General features: G+C 47.2%; 1 protein-coding gene across 4 annotated transcripts in view; it reads right to left on the bottom strand.

Moving 5' to 3' along the window:
• plekha7b (pleckstrin homology domain containing, family A member 7b) overlaps nucleotides 1–20,413 on the bottom strand; it is a 612,799-nt gene that overhangs the window by 106,950 nt on the left and 485,436 nt on the right. The window lies entirely within an intron of this gene.

The following is a 20,413-nucleotide window of genomic DNA, read 5'->3' as shown; positions in this document are numbered from 1 at the left end:
CGTGGTGCTAGTGGGGGCAGGACCATGTTTAGGTTCCACCCCCAAAGAATGTGCATATGCGGAAGGAAACAGAAGACTTTGCAAATAATCACTCTGTTCAGGTATAGCACCAAGCTGGCTGGAGTCATCATCATTATAGGCAGTCCCTCGGAATCGAGGAAGACTTGCTTCCACTCTTAAAATGAGTCCTTAGGTGGCTGAACAGTCCAATACGCGAGCCACAGTCCCTGTCACAGGTGGGACAGATAGTCGTTGAGGGTAAGGGAGAGTGGGACAGGTTTGCCGCACGCTCTTTCCGCTGCCTGCACTTGGTTTCTGCATGCTCTCGGCGATGAGACTCGAGGTGCTCAACGCCCTCCCGGATGCACTTCCTCCACTTAGCACGGTCCTGGGCCAGGGACTCCCAGGTGTCGGTGGGGATGTTGCATTTTATCAGGGAGGCTTTGAGGGTGTCCTCGTAACGTTTCCTCTGCCCACCTTTGGCTCGTTTGCCGTGAAGAAGTTCCGAGTCAAACCTGTCATAAGGAAGCTGCTCAGAGGTCAGTCATCATCGGCCCAGGACATCATCACAGGAGTTCCGCAGAGAAGTGTACTCAGCCCAATCAGCTGCTTTGTCAATGACCATCCCTCCCTCACAAGGAGAGGAGTGTGGCTCTTCACTGATGATTGTACAGTCCTTAGCTCCATTCACAACTCCTCCGATAACAAAGCAATTCATGCCAGGCACGAAAGGACCTGGATAACATCCAGGCTTGCACTAGCAAGTGGCAGGTAACATTCATGCCACCTAAGTGTTGAGTTATGAGCATCTCAAACAAGAGAAAGCCCAGCCATCTCTCTGAACTTCAATGGCACCACAATCAAAGAATCCCGCTGCAGATCAATATCTTGGGGGTCATCATTGACCAGAAGTTTAACTAGACCAGGAATATCAACATCATGGCTACAAGAGCAGGAAAGAGATAGGGTAATCTTCAACAAGGGACCCACCTCCTGACTCCTCAAAGCCTCTCCACCAGCTACAAGGCTCAAGTCAGGCGTGTGAAGGAATACTCTCCACTTTCCTGGACCTCAACAGCATCCAGGACAGAGCAGTTTGCTTAATTGTTGCCCCTGCATTGAACTCAGTAGCCACTTTGCGGCAAGCCTATACAGTGGATGTTGGTAGCCTATTTGATTGTGGAGGGCATCACAGCAGAGCCCATTCCCATGGTCATCAGACATCCATTTTTCTCCAACAAGGTCACTCAGTGCTCCTACTGGCATACCTGCTCCAATCAGTTATTTCAGAACAGGTCAGAAATCAAACCCAGGACTGCCCTGGTCTCCCATCACTCAGTAACATCCAGGGCAGTACATTGACCAAGTGAGGCATCAGTTAGAGACTGTTTATGATCAAAATGAGAACAATTATCTCCCCCTCCTCCCCACCCCACACTAACAATCCTGATAAAATTATGTTGTGCACTCTTCTTACGCTAAAACTGTCTGAGAACATTTTTATAAAATCAATATAGTGCAATAAAACAGATTCCCTCTTTCCAACACCCATTCAATACACACAAAAATAGAATTTCAAATCACACAGTATATTTAAATGTCAATTTGTGCTGTGTGAACATCCCAAAAGTGTACCTCGATTGGAAAAAAATGTTTTGGTCGATACAATAGGAAGGTAATTGCATCAACTAATTTTATACTGGTTAAAATAAGACTGTATTAATTGAATAAGCAATTAAAAATAAAAAGAGCCATAATAGATGACTAGTTAGTTCAGCAAAGCCACTGTTGGAAAGATCAAACATAATGTTATATATGTAAACATTACCAATATGTAAAACTTGCCACCAGGGGGCACACCTGTGGGAGACCCAAGGGTCACCAGCACACTCTGGGCAAGCAGGTATAAAATGTCGTCTCTGGAGTTACATTAAAGAGACCAAGGTCACAACAGTTTGAGCTTACAATATACAGTCTTGTGGAGTTATTCTGAACATAACACATAACATAGCACTTTTGCTAAACATTATAACCGCAGCTTCATTGAAGAAGCAATGCCTGCATCTGGGTAGGTTTTCAATCATTGCAGGACCACTTTACAGCACAGCTGCACTCAATCAATAATCAACTGGTGCAATGGTTACAATTCTGCGTTTAATATTAAACAGGCACAAAACAAATCAACACTCAGGCCTAGAATTCTATTAAACATTCTCAATGAAACTGCCGTAAGCCAGGCACAACAGGGGAAGAGAGGATTTGAGTAAACTGCACAGCATCGCTCAGCGGTAATGTGTAAACATTAAACACTCCGAACCACACTCACTGAACAGCCAAGGAGCAGGACCGAATGGCTGCAGACAGACAGTGCTTGAGGTTACAAAAGCCATGCAGGCACGGACACCTACATTCTACATGGCTAATATTTATGACTCAGTCAAGCCCCACTCCAGTACAGTCATCATCATCATAGGCAGTCCCTTGGAATCGAGAAAGACTTGCTTCCACTTTTAAAATGAGTTCTTAGGTGGCTGAACAGTCCAAAACAATAGCCACAGTCCCCGTCACAGGTGGGACAGATAGTCGTTGGGGGTAAGGAAGGGTGGGACAGGTTTGCCGCACGCTCTTTCCACTGCCTGTTTTGATTTCTGCATGCTCTCGGCAATGAGACTCGATGTGCTCAACGCCCTCCCGGATGCACTTCCTCCACTTAGGGCACTCCCAGGTGTCAGTGGGGATGTTGCACTTTATCAGGGAGGCTTTGAGGGTATCCTTGTAACGTTTCCTCTGCCCACCTTTGGCTCGTTTGCCATGAAGGAGTTCCGAGTCATACCTATCACAAGGAAGTTGCTCAGAGGTCAGTCACCATAGCCCCAGGACATCATCACAGGAGTTCCTCAGAGAAGTGTACTCAGCCCAATCAGCTGCTTTATCAATGACCATCCCTCCCTTACAAGGTCAGGAGTGTGGCTCTTCACTGATGATTGTACAGTGCTTAGCTCCTATTATGTATGCAATAAAGGTTCAAACTAAGTACTGTTTAACTAAGCAAGGTACAATCTTGGCTGTGCTTTATTTAGGCCCAAAGTGCCTGACTCTCAAAATGGCTGGCCTTTTATACCAGAGCAGCACCATGTGTGTGCTGCTCAGTGGCCTCCAACAATGACACCATCTGGTGGCAACAAGCAGCATGTACATGCATGACAATACCCCCCTCTGAGATCTTAGCACAGTCTTTCACAGGTTGAGACGGTCTGGTGCTTTTCACTCCCGGGTTGACCATCTCAGCTCGGTTCCAGCCTTGGGTGAGTGTGCGGGGTCTGTTGTAGCTGGTGGCTAGATTACTGACTTGTTGGGCGTGGCAGTGGCCATGTCAGGAATTGCATGTCCATTTTTATTGAACAGGTCCATGATTGAAATTCTGAGTTCACTGATGACCCTCGAGTCCTCGGAAGACTGTTGGTTGGTTGGGTCGATGGTTTCTTTGCCCCACTATTCTGGTTCGTCTGTGTGCCTCAGCTTTGTCTGATCCATGTGTTTCCTGCAAGTTTGCCCATTCATGAGCTTACTAACGAATACTCTGTTGCCGTCCTTGGCCATGACCGTACCAGTGATCCATTTGGGACCCTGACCATAATTCAACACATATACAGCATCATTAACAGAAATCTCGCGTGACACAGTTGAGCGATTGTGGTGCCCTTGTTGACTTTGTCTTCTGTATTCAACATGATTATTTAAATCCGGTTGTACCAGAGATAGCTTGGTCTTAAGACCTCTTTTCATCATGAGTTCAGCAGACGAGACCCCTGTGAGTGTGTGAGGTCCTGTAACTCAGCAGTATGCAGGACAAGCGAGTCTGCAGTGACCCTTGGGTTACTCTCCTCATGCTTTGCTTGATAATTTGTACTGCACGTTCTGCTTGCCCATTGGATGCAGGCTTGAATGGTGCTGACCTTACATGTATTATGCCATTAAGTTTCACAAATTCCTGAAACTCCTGACTGGTGAAGCATGACCCATTGTCGCTCACCACTATGTCAGGCAGATCATGTGTCAGGCAGAACATGACATTGAGATTCTCTATGGTTGCTGTGGACATCCTGGATGACATGATTATGCATTCTATCCATGTCGAATCTGCGTCCACCATCACTAAAAACATCTTGCCCAGGAAGGGACCTACAAAATCTACATGGATCCTGGACCAAGGTTTGGATGGCCATGACCACAGACTCAGTGGCGATTCCACTGGTGCTTTGCTGAACTGCATGCAAGTGTTGCACTGATGCACGCATGCTTCAAGCTCAATCAATTCCTGGCCATCATACATGGGACGTGGCGATGGCCTTCATCATCACTATACCCGGATGTGTGCTGTGTAACTTACGCACAAACTTCTCTCTCCCTTTCTTGGGCATTACAACACGATTGCCCCACAATATGCAATCTGCTTGAATAGACAGTTCATCCTTGTGACGAATGTACGGTTTGGCCTCCTCGCACATTTGCTTAGGTATGGCAAGCCAATCCCCTTTGAGGATGCAACCCTTCACCATCGATAAAATCGGGTCCTGGCTGGTCCAGATCTTAACTTGTTGAGCCGTGACAGGGGTTCCTTCACCCTCAAAAGCATCCATGATTAACATTAAATCTGCCGGTTGTGGCGTTTCCACCTCCGGTGTGGGCAACGGCAACCGGCTCAAAGCATCGGCACAATTCTCTGTGCCAGGTCTATGGTGAATGACAATCAGAGGCAGATAATGTCAGCGCCCACCTTTGGATGTGGGATGAAGCGTTGGTATTGATACCTTTGCTCTCGGAAAACAATGAAATGAGCGGCTTGTGAACAGTCTCTAATTCGAATCTCAGACCGAACAGGTATTGATGCATCTTTTTAACACCGTACACACACGCTAAAGCTTCTTTTTCTACCATGCTGTAGGCTCTTTCTGCTTTAGACAAACTTTTGGATGCATACGCGTCAGGTTGAAGTTTCCTCAACTCATTGGCTTGTTGGAGTACGCAATCAATTCCATACGACGATGCGTCATAGGCCAAAACTAAATGTTTCCATGGGTCATAATGTACCAGCAGCTTGTTTGAGCAAAGCAGATTGGTGGTTTTCTCGAAAGCTCTGTCTTGCGATGCGCCCCACACCCAGTTGTTGCCTTTTCTCAATAGCATGTGCAGTGGTTCTAGTAAGCTGCTCAATTTAGGTCGGAAGTTACCAAAGTAGTTCAGTAGACCCAGGAACGAACATAGCTCCGTCACATTCTGCGGCTTGGGTGCATTCTTGATGGCCTTGGTTTTCACGTCAGTAGGTCTGATGCCATCAGCGGTGATTTTCCTCCCGAGGAATTCGACCTCCGGTGCCATGAAGATGCACTTTGAGCATTTCAGTCTGAGTCCCAGTCTATCCAAACGCAGTAGAACCTCTTCCAGGTTGTTCAGATGTTCCTTGGAGTCATGACAGGTGATCAGGATGTCATCTTGGAACACGACAGTTCTGGGAACGGACTTCAGTAGACTTTCCATATTCCTCTGGAATATTGCTGCAGCTGAGCGAATTCCAAAAAGGCACCTGTGGTAAATAAACAGTCCTTTGTGCGTGTTAATGCACGCAAGTCACTTCGATGTCTCGACCAACTCCTGCATCATATAGGCCGACATCAAGTCCAGTTTTGTGAATGACTTCCCTCCGGCTAACGTCGCAAACAAGTAATCAGCCTTCGGTAAAGGGTACTGATCTTGTTTCGAAACCTGTTGACCGTAGCCTTGTAGTCTCCACAGATTCTGATTGTGCCATAACTTTTCAGCACAAGAACAATGGGGCTGGCGCATTCATTAAATTCGAATGGTGATATGATCCCTTCATGCTGGAGTCTGTCCAGTTCAATTTCTACCTTCTCCCTCATCATATATGGCACTGCCGGAGCTTTATGATGGACAGGTCTTGTATCCGAGTCCACGTGGATCTGCACCTTGGCTTCCGTGAAGTTGCCGATACCCGGTTCGAACAGCGAGGGGATCTTGCTCAATACATGTGCACATGTATCTTCCGACAACGACAACGCCTTTATGTAATTCCAGTCGTATCTGATTTTCTCCAACCAGCTCCTGCCGAGCACCGTTGAGCCATTGCCTGGAACAATCCATAGTGGTAACTCGTGAACCACACCATTATATGACACGTTAATTTGTGCACTGCCAATCACCTTTATCAGTTCTTTGGTGTACGTGCGCAGCTTGGCGTTAACATGGCTCAGCCTGGGCCTCACAGTCTTGGTATCCCACAGCTTATGAAATGCCCTCTCATTCATGATCAATTGACTCGCCCCCGTGCCCAGTTCCACCGATACCGGTATCCCATTAAACTTCACATTAATCAAAATTGGTTTACTCTTGGTTATGAAAGAGTACAGTCCATACACTTCCTCCCTCTGGCATCTCGGATTGCGTATGCGGATCCACACTAGTCTGACTCCATTCCTCCACGTGGTGTGTCGCAGCACGCTTGCTCATCTGCGGACACTTGCACTGGAGATGCCCCACTCTCAGACAGCCTTTGCAACTATATTGCTTAAATCAGCACTGCTGGTGCCGATGGTTTCCCCCTCGATGCCAACACAGAGAAGTCAGATACATTCCCGCTGGCGGACTTTGGGCAGCCACCGGTTTCGCGAATGCGGCCGGATAGGCCCTGCCATGTGCCACTCTGCCGAACGCCGAATCAATCGCATTTACAGTACTTGCCGAGGTTCGGTTCTTCACCGATATTTGCGTTAGACTCCTGTCCGTCTTCATACAAGATTGAATGATCCGGATGGCCCTTTTTAAATCCAACTCCTCCACCACCAGAAGTTTGCACAGGATCACCTCGTGGTTGATACCGATAACAAAGAAGTCCCGCAGCATGTCTGCCAACACTGTCCCGAACTTGCACGGTCCCGCTAGATGTCTCAGGTCGGCAATGAATCCCGCCGCGCTCTGGCCCTCCGATCGAACGTGTGTATAAAACCTGTATCTCGAGATGATGATGCTGTCGTCTGAATTGAGGTGCTCCCGTACCAATGTACACAACTCCTCGTACGTTTTCTCCGTTGGATCACTAGGCACAAGTAGATTCCTTATCAGACGGTAGATCTTTGAACCGCACACAGTGAGGAACACGGCCCGGCGCCGATCTGCATCGTCGACCCCCTTCATTTTGTTGGCCATGAAGTACTGGTTCAAACGGCTCACAAAGTCTGCCCAATCTTCTCCCTCCACGAATCACTCTAAAAATCCAATCGTGCTCATTTTGCAAAAAAAGGTTATTTTATTCTCGTCGCCAAATGTTATGTATGCAATAAAGGTTCAAAGTGAGTACTGATTAACTAAGCAAGGTACCACCTTGGCTCTGCTTTATTTAGGCCCAAAGTGCCTGGCTTTCAAAATGGCTGGCCTTTTATATCTGAGCAGCACCATGTGCGTGCTGCTCAGTGGCCTCCAACAATGACGCCATCTGGTGGCTACAAACAGAATGTACATACATGACAGCTCCATTCACAACTCCTCCGATAATGAAGCAATTGTCACAAAAGGACCTGGATAACATCCAGATTTGCACTAGCAAGTGGCTGGTAACATTCATGCCACCTAAGTGTTGAGTTATGAGCATCTCAAACAAGAGAAAGCCCAGCCATCTCTCTCTGAACTTCAATGGCACCACAATCAAAGAATCCCGCTGCAGATCAATATCTTGGGGGTCATCATTGACCAGAAGTTTAACTAGACCAGGAATATCAACACCATGGCTACAAGAGCAGGAAAGAGATTGGGTAATCTTCAACAAGGGATCCACCTCCTGACTCCTCAAAGCCTCTCCACCATCTACAAGGCTCAAGTCAGGAGGGTGAAGGAATACTCTCCACTTTCCTGGACCTCAACAGCATCCAGGACAGAGCAGTTTGCTTAATTGTTGCCCCTGCATTGAACTCAGGAGCCATTTTGCGACAAGCCTATACAGTGGATGTTGGTAGCCTATTTGATTGTGGAGGGCATCACAGCAGAGCCCATTCCCATGGTCATCAGACATCCATTTTTCTCCAACAAGGTCACTCAGTGCTCCTACTGGCATACCTGCTCCAATCAATTATTTCAGAACAGGTCAGAAATCAAACCCAGGACTGCCCTGGTCTCCCATCACTCAGTAACATCCTGGGCAGTGCATTGACCAAGTGAGGCATCAGCTAGAGACTGTTTATGATCAAAATGAGAACAATTATCTCCCCCTCCTCCCCCACCCCACACTAACAATCCTGATAAAATTATGTTGTGCACTCTTCTTACACTAAAACTGCCTGAGAACATTTTTATAAAATCAATATAGTGTAATAAAACAGATTAATTCTTTCCAACACCCATTCAATACACACAAAAATAGAATTTCAAATGACACAGTATATTTAAATGTCAATTTGTGCTGTGTGAACATCCCAAAAGTGTACCTCGATTGGAAAAAAACGTTTTGGCCGATACAATAGGAAGGTAATTGCATCAACTAATTTTATACTGGTTAAAATAATACTGCATTAATTGAAGAAGCAATTGGAAATAAAAAGAACCATAATAGACTACTTGTTAGTTCAACAAAGCCACTGTTTGAAAGATCAAACATAACACAGCACTTCTGCTGAACATTATAACCGCAACTTCATTGAAGAAGCAATGCCTGCATCTGGGTAGGTTTTCAATCATTGCAGGACCACTTTACAGCACAGCTGCACTCAATCAATAATCAACTGGTGCAATGGTTACAATTCTGCGTTTAATATTAAACAGGCACAAAACAAATCAACACTCAGGCCTAGAATTCTATTAAACATTCTCAATGAAACTGCCGTAAGCCAGGCACAACAGGGGAAGAGAGGATTTGAGTAAACTGCACAGCATCGCTCAGCGGTAATGTGTAAACATTAAACACTCCGAACCACACTCACTGAACAGCCAAGGAGCAGGACCGAATGGCTGCAGACAGACAGTGCTTGAGGTTACAAAAGCCATGCAGGCACGGACACCTAAATTCTACACGGCTAATATTTATGACTCAGTCAAACGCCACCCCAGCACACAATCTGGGATGATATTCCAGTACAGTCATCATCATCATATACAGTCCCTCGGAATCGAGGAAGACTTGCTTCCACTCTTAAAATGAGTTCTTGGGGGGCTGAACAATCCAGTACGAGAGCCACAATCCCTGTCACAGGTGGGACAGATAGTCGCTGAGGGTAAGGGAGGATGGAACAGGTTTTCCGCATGTTCGTTCCGCTGCCTGCGCATGATTTCTGCCTGCTCTCGGCGATGAGACTCGAGGTGCTCAGCGCTCTCCCGGATGCACTTCCTCCACTTAGGGCGGTCTTTGGCCAGGGACTCCTCGGTGTCAGTGGGGATGTTGCATTTTATCAGGGAGACTTTGAGGGTGTCCTTGTAACGTTTCCTCTGCCCACCTTTGGCTCGTTTGCCGTGAAGGAGTTCCGAGTAGAGCGCTTGCTTTGGGAGTCTCGTGTCTGCCATGCGAACGATGTGGCCTGCCCAGCGGAGCTGATCAAGTGTGGTCAGTGCTTCAATGCTGGGGATGTTGGTCTGGTCAAGGACGCTAACGTTGGTGCGTCTTGTTATGTCTTAAACAAAGTAATGTAACTGATTACTGTAGACGTGAGTAAGTGTGACCTTAGTTCCTTTATTCTAACTCCAGAGTGCTGGTATAGCATGGGAGGCCTGCTTATATACAGTGCTCCCAAAGGATGCTGGGATCCCTTGGGACTCCAACAGCTATGCCCTCTGGTGGCGGTATGATACTGGTTACATCGGGTTGCATACACAACATGTCTGACCTCCCAGGAGAGGAGTACTGCACGGTCGGAGGTCCCACCCTTGGGATGATGCACGAAACCAAGGTCCCACCTGCCTTTTCCAGGGCACAAGTGAATGTCAGAAAATCCATAGTGCTTTTTGAAGCACAGCAGATTCTTCCAGTGGCCTGACCAACATTTCTCACTCAACACCACTAGAAATAACTTAACTGACCATTCAATCTCATTGCTGTGGGTGGAATCTCGCGGTGTGCAAAATGGCTTCCATATGTATCTACATAACAACAATCACAATATTTCAGAGTATACTATTGTCGGTGAAGCACTTGAGATATTTCAAAGAGAAGTGAGAAGATGTGACATAAATGCAAGTCTTTCTCCCAATCATTTTATCATCCAGAAACATCTTTCCTTAAAACAAATCTTTTGCTTATTTTTCCCTTCACCTCAAGTTGTTGTCTCCAGCTGAGGTGTAGTTCTATGGTCACTGGGAGCCTTCCAGTGCCTCGATCCTCTCTGTGACGTTATAGGTTGATGTGTACTTAAGATTGTCGATTTCAATGGCCTATGTCGAGGACACTACAGAGAATCACATGGCAATTTTTGTGGCCACAGCACTAAAGGAATGGGCGCCAGAGCAGTAAGTACAGTGCACACTGAAACTGCATTCGGCTGATCTTTGGAATTTCCCACCATTGCTCTCATTAGCTATTCGTAACAAGCTCCCAGCTTGAATTGGACTTGCTTGTTGGAATTAGTTAAGTGGAAAATAGTGCCCAGCTGCAGCTTTTAAAGGATGAGTGCCTGCCATACGGCTCTTTCTGCTTCCAAGGACGGAATATATTCTGGCTTATTTTCTTAATCCTGTTTGAGCACGAGCTGCAGTGTGGCCCTCCTTCTTATACGCCTAATCTCTTTGAATAGCAACATTGTACAGCATGGAACAGACTATGATGGTCTTGGAGATAATGTTGGTACTGAATTCTAAGATTCCCTAATTTGTCTAGGAATCGAACATATTGTTTCAGGATCCTTGCAGTGCATTCAATAATAAACCTGTTGGTTACAGTGCCTCTGTTGTATTAGCATTCTACTGCTGTTCAGGGTTGTTTCAGCAGTGTCAGGTATTAGGACTTTTAAAAAAATTGTTCATTGGATGTGGCATCGCTGGCTAGGCCAGAATTTTATTTCCATCCCTAGTTGCCCCTTGAGAAGATGGTGGTGAGCTGCCTTCTTGAACCGCTGCAGTCGGTGTGGTGAGGGTACTCCCACAGTGCTGTTAGGGAGGGAGATCCAGGATTTTGACCCAGTGACGATGAAGGAACAGGGATATATTTCCAAGTCAGGATGATGGATGACTTGGAGGGGAACGTGGAGGTGGTGGTGTTCCCATGCGCCTGCTGCCCTTGTCCTTCTCGATGGTACAGGTCGTGGGTTTGGGAGGTGCTGCTGTCGGACCCTTGGTGAGTTGCTGTCGTACATCTTGTCGATGGTGCACACTGCAGCAACGGTGCGCCGGTGAGGCAGGGATGAATGCTTAAGGTGATGGATGGGGTGCCAATCAAGCAGGCTGCTTTTTCCTGGATGGTGTCGAGCTTCTTGAGTATTGTTGGAGCTGCACTCATCCAGGAAAGTGGAGAGTATTCCATCACACTCCTGTCTTGTGCCTTGTAGATGGTGGAAAGGCTTTGGGGAATCAGCAGGTGACATGCGCTCCGCAGAATACCCAGCCTCTGACCTGCTCTTGTTGCCACAGTATTTATGTGGCTGGTCTAGTTAAGTATCTAGTCAATGGTGACCCCCAGGATGTTGATGGTTGGGAATTCGGCTATGGTAATACCGTTGAATGACAAGGGGCGGTAGTCAGACTCTCGCTTGTTGGAGAAAGTCATTGCCTGGCACTTGTGTGGCGTGAATGTTACTTGCCACTTATCAGCCCAAGCCTGAATGTCGTCCAGGTCTTGCTGCATGCGGGCGTGGACTGCTCCAGGAGTTGCAAATGGCACTGAACACTGTGCAGTCATCAGCAAACATCCCCACTCCTGACCTTATGATGAAGGGAAGACCACTGATGAAGCAGCTGAAGATGTTTGGGCCGAGGACACTGCCCTGAGGAACCCCTGCAGCGATGTCCTGGGGCTGACATAATTGGCCTCCAACAACCACAACCATCTTCCTTTGTGTTAAGTATGACTCTAGCCAGTGGAGAGTTTCTCCCTGATTCCCATTGACTACAGTTTTACTCGGGCTCCTTGATGCCACACTCGGTCAAATCATCATCTTCTGAGGCGGTCCCTCGAATCGAGGAGGATTTGCTTCCACGCCAAAAAGGGGTGAGTTCAATGAGTTCACAGGTGTTTCAATGAAGGACCTAATATTCCAGGTCCCGAACTGCATAGTGAAGGGTGGAAGATGCCTGTGCGTGGATGTTTTTAACGTGTGGCGGGCCCTGGAGCAGCGTAGCAGCGTACCACTCCAGGGAGCAGCGCAAACTGGTGCAGGAGGGCGCCGGTCAAATGCTGCCTTGATGTCAAGGGCAGTCACTCTCATCTCACCTTTGGAATTCAGCTCTTTTGTCCATGTTTGGACCAAGCTATAATAAGGTCTGGAGCCGAGTGGACCTGACAGAATCCAAATTGGGCATCGGTGAGCAGGTTATTGGTGAGTAAGTCGTACTTGAGAGCACTGTTGATGACATCTTCCATCACCTTGCTGATGATTGAGAGCAGACTGATCAGGAGGTAATTGGCCGGATTTGATGTGTCTTGCTTTCTGTGGACAGGACATACCTGGGCAGTGTTCCACATTGTCGGATAGATGCCAGTGTTGTAGCTGTACTGGAACAGCTTGGCTATAGGCGTGGCTAGTTCTGGAGCACAGTTCTTCAGCACGACAGCCAGGATGTTGTCGGGGGCCCATAGCCTTTGCTGCATCCAGTGCGCTCAGTCGTTTCTTGATATCACGTGGTGTGAATCGAATTGTCTGAAGACTGGCTTCTGTGATGGTGGGGACCTCGGGAGGAGGCCGATATGAATCATCCACTCGGCACTTCTGGCTGAAGATGGTTGCAAACGCTTCAGCCTTGACTTTTGCACGGACGTGCTAGCTTCCGGTGCCCCACCTTGGTTTTCGGGGCCGGTTTGGGCGGGGCGCAGAGCCGGTGGGCAACGCCCCTGGTTGTAACACCGGTTTGACTTTTGACTCCCGCCCAACCCATAGCGCCGGGTGGTGCGCCCTGGTGGGAACGCCTGTGAAAACAGGCGTGCCAAACGGTAACGAGGTAAGTAATTCCGACCTCGGGTAAGTGTAATTGTTTACTCCCCAGGCCTCTCTTATAGCGCTCCCAGGCCAGCTCTTCAGCTTGGGATTTTCGCATGCTCAGCCAGCCTAGCACCCCAAGAGAGGTGTGTAACACCTCCCTTACTGCTCCGCTCAGGGCCCAGCTGCCCAATTTTGCAGAATGAAGCACAAACTTTTTCCAGGCAGTATCAGGACCGCCCGCCGCCATTAATGCCCCAAAATCCTAAAAGCCGAAAGTCCAGCCAGTTAACTGCAAAGGCGAATGGAATAAAAGAAAGGAAAAACAAAGACTTAAATTTATATAGCGCACTTTTCATGACCACTGGACATCTCAAAGTGCTTCACAGCCAATTGGGAGTGTAGTCACTGTTAGAATGTGAGAAACACAGCAGCCAATTTGCGCACAGCAAGCTCCCACAAACAGCCACGTGATAATGAGCAGATAAACTTTTTTTTTGTTATGCGGATTGAGGAATAAATATTGACCAGGATACGGGGATAACTCCTCTGCTCTTCTTCAAAATAGTGCTATGAGGTCTGTTATGTCCACCTGAGAGGCAGATGTGGCCTCGGTTTAATGTCTCATGTGAAAGACAGCACTTCCGACAGTGCAGCACTGCCTCAGCACCAGAATGTCAGCCTAGATTTATGTGCTCAAGTCCCTGGAGTGCGACTTGAACCCACAACCTTCTGACTCAGAGGCCAGAGTGCTGCCCACTGAGCAAAGCTGACACCAACAGACCTATTTAAAATAAGCGTACTTTTGGAGGAAGTGCATCCAGGAGGGCGCTGAGCACCTCGAGTCTCATCGCTGAGAGCATGCAGAAATCAAGCGCAGGCAGCAGAAAGAGCGTGCGGCAAACCTGTCCCACCCACCCTTTCCCTCAATGACTATCTGTCTCACCTGTGACAGAGTCTGTGGTTCTCGTATTGGACTGTTCAGCCACCTAAGGATTTATTTTTAGAGTGGAAGAGAATCTTCCTCGATTTCGAGGGACTGCCTATGATAGAAACATAGAAAATAGGTGTAGGAGTAGGCCATTCGGCCCTTCTAGCCTGCACCGCCATTCAATGAGTTCATGGCTGAACATGCAACTTCAGTACCCCATTCCTGCTTTCTCACCATACCCCTTGATCCCCCTAGTAGTAAGGACTTCATCTAACTCCTTTTTGAATATATTTAGTGAATTGGCCTCAACAACTTTCTGTGGTAGAGAATTCCACAGGTTCACCACTCTCTGGGTGAAGAAATTCCTCCTCATCTCGGTCCTAAATGGCTTCCCACTTATCCTTAGACTGTGTCCCCTGGTTCTGGACTTCCCCAACATTGGGAACATTCTTCCTGCACCTAACCTGTCTAACCCCGTCAGAATTTTAAACGTTTCTATGAGGTCCCCTCTCATTCTTCTGAACTCCAGTGAATACAAGCCCAGTTGATCCAGTCTTTCTTGATAGGTCAGTCCCGCCATCCCGGGAATCAGTCTGGTGAACCTTCGCTGCACTCCCTCAATAGCAAGAATGTCCTTCCTCAGGTTAGGAGACCAAAACTGTACACAATACTCCAGGTGTGGCCTCACCAAGGCCCTGTACAATTGTAGCAACACCTCCCTGCCCCTGTACTCAAATCCCCTCGCTATGAAGGCCAACATGCCATTTGCTTTCTTAACCGCCTGCTGTACCTGCATGCCAACCTTCAATGACTGATGTACCATGACACCCAGGTCTCTTTGCACCTTCCCTTTTCCTAATCTGTCACCATTCAGATAATAGTCTGTCTCTCTGTTTTTACCACCAAAGTGGATAACCTCACATTTATCCACATTATACTTCATCTGTTATGCATTTGCCCACTCACCTAACCTATCCAAGTCGCTCTGCAGCCTCATAGCATCCTCCTCGCAGCTCACACTGCCACCCAACTTAGTGTCATCCGCAAATTTGGAGATACTACATTTAATCCCCTCGTCTAAATCATTAATGTACAGTGTAAACAGCTGGGGCCCCAGCACAGAACCTTGCGGTACCCCACTAGTCACTGCCTGCCATTCTGAAAAGTCCCCATTTACTCCTACTCTTTGCTTCCTGTCTGATGATGATGATTTTTGGTGTGTTTAATGTCCAAAACACAGGAGTGTACAATGTCTTTAGAACAGACTTAGCACTTGGATTGTAAATGCAATGTGCTGAAAGATACTTCGGTTCTCTACATTCGACTCCATGGTGCAAGGATGCTACAATAAAGTGTACAATGAGGCTGAATCCAAGGATTTTAATTTCGATGCTTAGTTGGACCCTCAGAAAAGTACTGAGTGAAGGAAAAGCACTTGCCCATAGAGAACTAGGAAAAAAATATCAAACGAGAAGCTACCTTGGTCTGAACAGTAATTCCCCGCTCAACACAAAACAAATGGGCTCGATGTGAGGCCACACCTCGAATAGTGTTGGTCTCCTAATTTGAGAAAGGGCATTCTTGCTATTGAGGGAGTGCAGCGAAGGTTCACCAGACTGATTCCCAGGATGGCAGGACTGAAATATGAGGAGAGACTGGATCAACTGGGCTTATATTCACTGGAATTTAAAAGAATGAGAGGGGATCCCATAGAAACATATAAAATTCTGACGGGATTGAACAGGTTAGATGCAGGAAGAATGTTCCGATACTGGGGAAGTCCAGAATCAGGGGTCACCGTCTAAGGGTAAGGGGTAAGCCATTTAGGACGGAGATGAGGAGAAACTTCTTCACTCAGAGAAGTGTGAACCTGTGGAATTCTCTACCGCAGAGAGTTGTTGAGGTCAGTTGGTTAGATATATTCAAAAGGGAGTTAGATGTGGCCCTTACAGCCAAAGGGATAAAGGGGTATGGAGAGAAAGCAGGAATGGGGTACTGAGGTGAATGATCAGCCATGATCATATTGAATGGCGGTGCAGGCTCGAAGGGCCGAATGGCCTACTCCTGCACCTATTTTCTATGTTTCTAAATGTAGGAGATGAGTTTAATGCAAGCCTCAAATCTCAGTAACAAGATGCAGATTATTTTGCTTGAAGAAATAAAGCTCAGGGACTTTAGAATTGCTGAGTGCTTCGAGCAACTTGAGAGTCAAATGCCGCACAATTTATATTAAAAACTAGATAGTTATGAAAATTTAATTATTTAATGAACTCATTATTTAGGAATTCTGAAGACGTACACATATGCTCCAAGGATATAGTTCGGCACAATACACACAGGTTATTAAAGTTAAATAAAGGAAGGTTTACCTGCAACCTGTCATGGCATAGCAAATTTTTATGAGCAGACTTTTCTGAATATTGCCAGGTAGAAATAAAATAATACGACTGGCCAGAGAATTATTAAACCACCCGGCTGGTGTACCAGCCAGCTACACTTAGGGAATGCAGAACTGTTACTGGAAATTGTTATACAGGAAATCCTGATAAGAGTTCAGTATATAACATTGGACATATGCATTAGACTGTTAATAAATGACTGCAAATCAATCTGGTCATTTATTGCTTAGAAATTAATGCCCGATCAATCGTTATTTCACGAAGCAATTTGCCATATTCATATCATACTCGTTTTAATATTTGTGTAAATACTTTCATTGACCAAAGATTAGCTCAGAGTTGGAGATAGAAAAAAACTATTTGAAAGACATTAAGCTGGGGTAGGCTCAGTGTTAGATAGGATAGAATGCATCAGTAAGTTTTATACAGATAACTTTGCTACATTCACATTGATGCACGCACCCAACTTGCCTCCTCAAAGTCCATCCTGGCGCTCTCCTTCTCTGAATCAAGTTCATGATGCACATATCTCTCACCCCCCCTATTTCATGCTGACATTCTCCCTTACCATCCCATTAAGTTCATGCTCACAAATTCTTCCTGAAAGTGCATACTGGCACTCTCCTCCCTCTCTTCCACTTTATGTTGGCATTCTCCTTTACCCATCCCCAAGTTCATAATCCTACCTTCCTCACCGCCCCATCCGAGTTTATGCTGGCACTTTCCTCTCACCAGTTTATAAATCCCGTGCCACCCACCAATACCCAATTCATGTTGGCATTCTCCACTTCAAAGTCTTCCCCCACCGGCCCGGGCCAAATTCATGCTGGCACTCTTCCTCGTCCCCGCTCTGGTACTGCTCCCGGATTCTGCTCTCTGTCCCACTCAACACTGCTCTGTGACTCCATCCCATCTATTGTTGCTTTTGCTGCAATCTGAAATAATTGAATGTGGCCGCATCAATTAGGTGGGAAGAAAGGACGAGGGAGAGGAGAATGTCAACATGAACTGGGTGGGGAGGGGGATCGTGGAACTCCCGCTCTCGGTGGAAATTACTGATTATAAATTTTTTCTTTTCAACATTTATCTATTTCCCAATTAAAGGCTATGAGGAAGATTATGGGCCGTAAATTGTGTCTGAAGAGGCGCCCGAAGAGACCCCACAAGTTCCGAGTTTAGGCATGCAAAGCCTAAACCCAGGCTTGCGAACTGTCAAAACGTCTTTTGACAGATCCAATGCATCTCCGGGAGAAAGGCCATCGCAGGCGGAGAGTTTGCCCAACTTCTGACCAGCAAATGTCCTTAAAGCGCTTACGCTTGGTAAAAGCAGGCGCAAGGCCTGTTCTACCAGCATAAGTGTTTTAAAAGATTAAAAAATAAAATTTTATCACAAATTTTTATATTAACAACCTTGCCCATGAAAGTAAGTTTATTTTTACCCCTATTAAACCATTTTTAAAACATATTCAAAAAAATAAATGTTTTCCTAAAACATTTAATTTAAATCAATTTCAATTAATTTTAAATATGCGACATGTTTTTTTTTTATTTATTGTGTTGTGTTTCTGTGTTTTGGGGGTATTCTCTTTGATAGTAATGGGAGCTTGTACAAAGAACAAGTGGTGGATGGAGAAAGCACAGGAGATACAGCAGCTGGCCGACAGCCATGATATGTGAGGATTCTTCATCGCAGTCAAGGCCACCTACGGTCCAAACACCCAAGGCCCCACCCCACAGCAAGAGCAGGGAAGCACACATCAAAGACACCGAGGCAGTCAGGGACCGCTGGAAGGAGCACTTCGAAGATCTCCTCAATCGAGACTCTTCCTTTGACTCGAGTGTTCTTGACTCCATCCGCAACATGCTACCCGCCACCACCTCAGTAAAACCCTAGCACTGCACAAGGTAGAAAAAGCCATAAGACAGCTTAACAACAAAAAGGCTTTGGGAGCAGATGGAATCCCTGCCGAGGCACTCAAGCATGACGGAAAGCCACTACTGGGCACAAATACACGACCTCATCCCTCTCATCTGGAGGGAGGAGAGCATGCCAAGAGATCTGAGAGATGCAGTGATCGTGGCCATCTTTAAAAAAGGGGACAAGTCCAGCTGCAGCAACTACAGAGGAATCTCCCTGTTGTCGGCCACTGGGAAAGTCGGCACTAGAGTCCTCCTTAACAGTCTTCTCCCTGTGACTGAGGAGCTCCTCCCGGAGTCACAGTGCGGATTTCGTCCCCTCCGGGGCACAAAGAACATGATCTTAGCAGCGCGACAGCTGCAGGAAAAATGCAGGGAGCAGCACCAGCCCTTATACATGGCCGCCTTCGACCTGACAAAAGCCTTTGACACTGTCAACCGCGAGGGTCTATGGAGCGTCCTCCTCCGTTTCGGATGCCCCCAAAAGTTCGTCACCATCCTCCGCCTGCTCCACGACGACATGCAGGTCGTGATCCTTACCAACGGACCCATCACAGACCCAATCCACGCCCGGACAGGGGTCAAACAGGGCTGCGTCATCGCCCCAACCCTCTTCTCAATCTTCCTCGCTGCCATGCTCCACCTCACAGTCGACAAGCTCCCCGCTGGAGTGGAACTAAACTACAGTGGGAAGCTGTTCAACCTTCGCCATCTCCAGGCCAGGTCCAAGACCACCCCAACCTCTGTCGTTGAGCTACAGTACGCAGATGACGCCTGCATCTGCGCACACACAGAGGCTCAACTCCAGGACATAGTCGACGTATTTACTGAGGCATACGAAAGCATGGGCCTTACATTAAACATCAGCAAGACAAAGGTCCTACACCAGCCGGTCCTCACCGCACAGCACTGTCACCCAGTTATCAAGATCCACGGCGCGGCCCTAGACAACGTGAACCATTTCCCATATCTCGGCAGCCTCCTATCAACAAGAGCAGGCATTGACGATGAGATCCAACACCGCATCCAGTGCAGCTTCCAGTGCACCGAAGGAAAAGAGTGTTTGAAAACCAGGCCCTCAAAACTGCCACAAAGCTCATGGACGACAGGGCTGTAGTAATACCCGTCCTTCTGTATGGCTCAGAAACATCGACCATGCACAGTAGACACCTCAAATCACTGGAGAAATACTAACGATGTCGCCGCAAGATCCTACAAATCCCCTGGGAGGACAGATGCACCAACATTAGCGTCCTCGACCAGGCCAACATCCCCAGCATTGAAGTACTGACCACACTCGACCAGCTCCGCTGGGCAGGGCCACATAGTTTGCATGCCAGACACGAGACTCCCAAAGCAAGCGCTCTACTCGGAACTCCTTCACAGCAAACGAGCCAAAGGTGGGCAGCGGAAACATTACAAGGACACCCTCAAAGCCTCCCTGATAAAGTTCAACATCCCCACCGACACCTGGGAGACCGTGGCCAAAGACCGCTCTAAGTGGAGGAAGTGCATCTTGGAGGACGCTGAACACCTCGAGTCTCATCCCCGAGTGCATGCAGAAATCAAGCGCAGGCAGCAGAAAGAGCGTGCGGCAAAACAGTCCCACCCATCCTTACCCTCAACAACTTTCTGTCCTACCTGTGACAGAGACTGTGGTTCTCGTATTGGACTGTACAGCCACCTAAGAACTCATTTTAAGAGTGGAAGCAAGTCTTCCTCGATTCCGAGGGACTGCCTATGATGATGAAACCAATAGTTTCAGGCAGGACTCCCAGAAAATAGGAAATTCTAATCCATGTAGTTAGACCAGCAGGCACGACAAACCCATCTCAGATATCAACAATGGGGAGCAGTTGCCCGTCCCCTAAATCTGTGGCACGACTCAGTTCCAAGTCTCAGAGTACAGTAACCCGACAGATTTCCGGCGAGTCATTTTTTTTGTGTCACTGGTTGATTTAACCAAAAAAAAATTTCACTTCCATTTTTCGGAATTGGGTTTAGGGGTTGAGTTGTGCTTTAAGGAATCGTATTCTGCAATTCTGTCC

The sequence above is a fragment of the Pristiophorus japonicus genome, chromosome 14, assembly GCF_044704955.1.
Source record: "Pristiophorus japonicus isolate sPriJap1 chromosome 14, sPriJap1.hap1, whole genome shotgun sequence".
NCBI classification, from domain to species: domain Eukaryota; kingdom Metazoa; phylum Chordata; class Chondrichthyes; family Pristiophoridae; genus Pristiophorus; species Pristiophorus japonicus.
The sequence above is the reverse complement of the archived record's forward strand: the minus strand, read 5'-3'. Positions and strand labels throughout refer to the sequence as shown.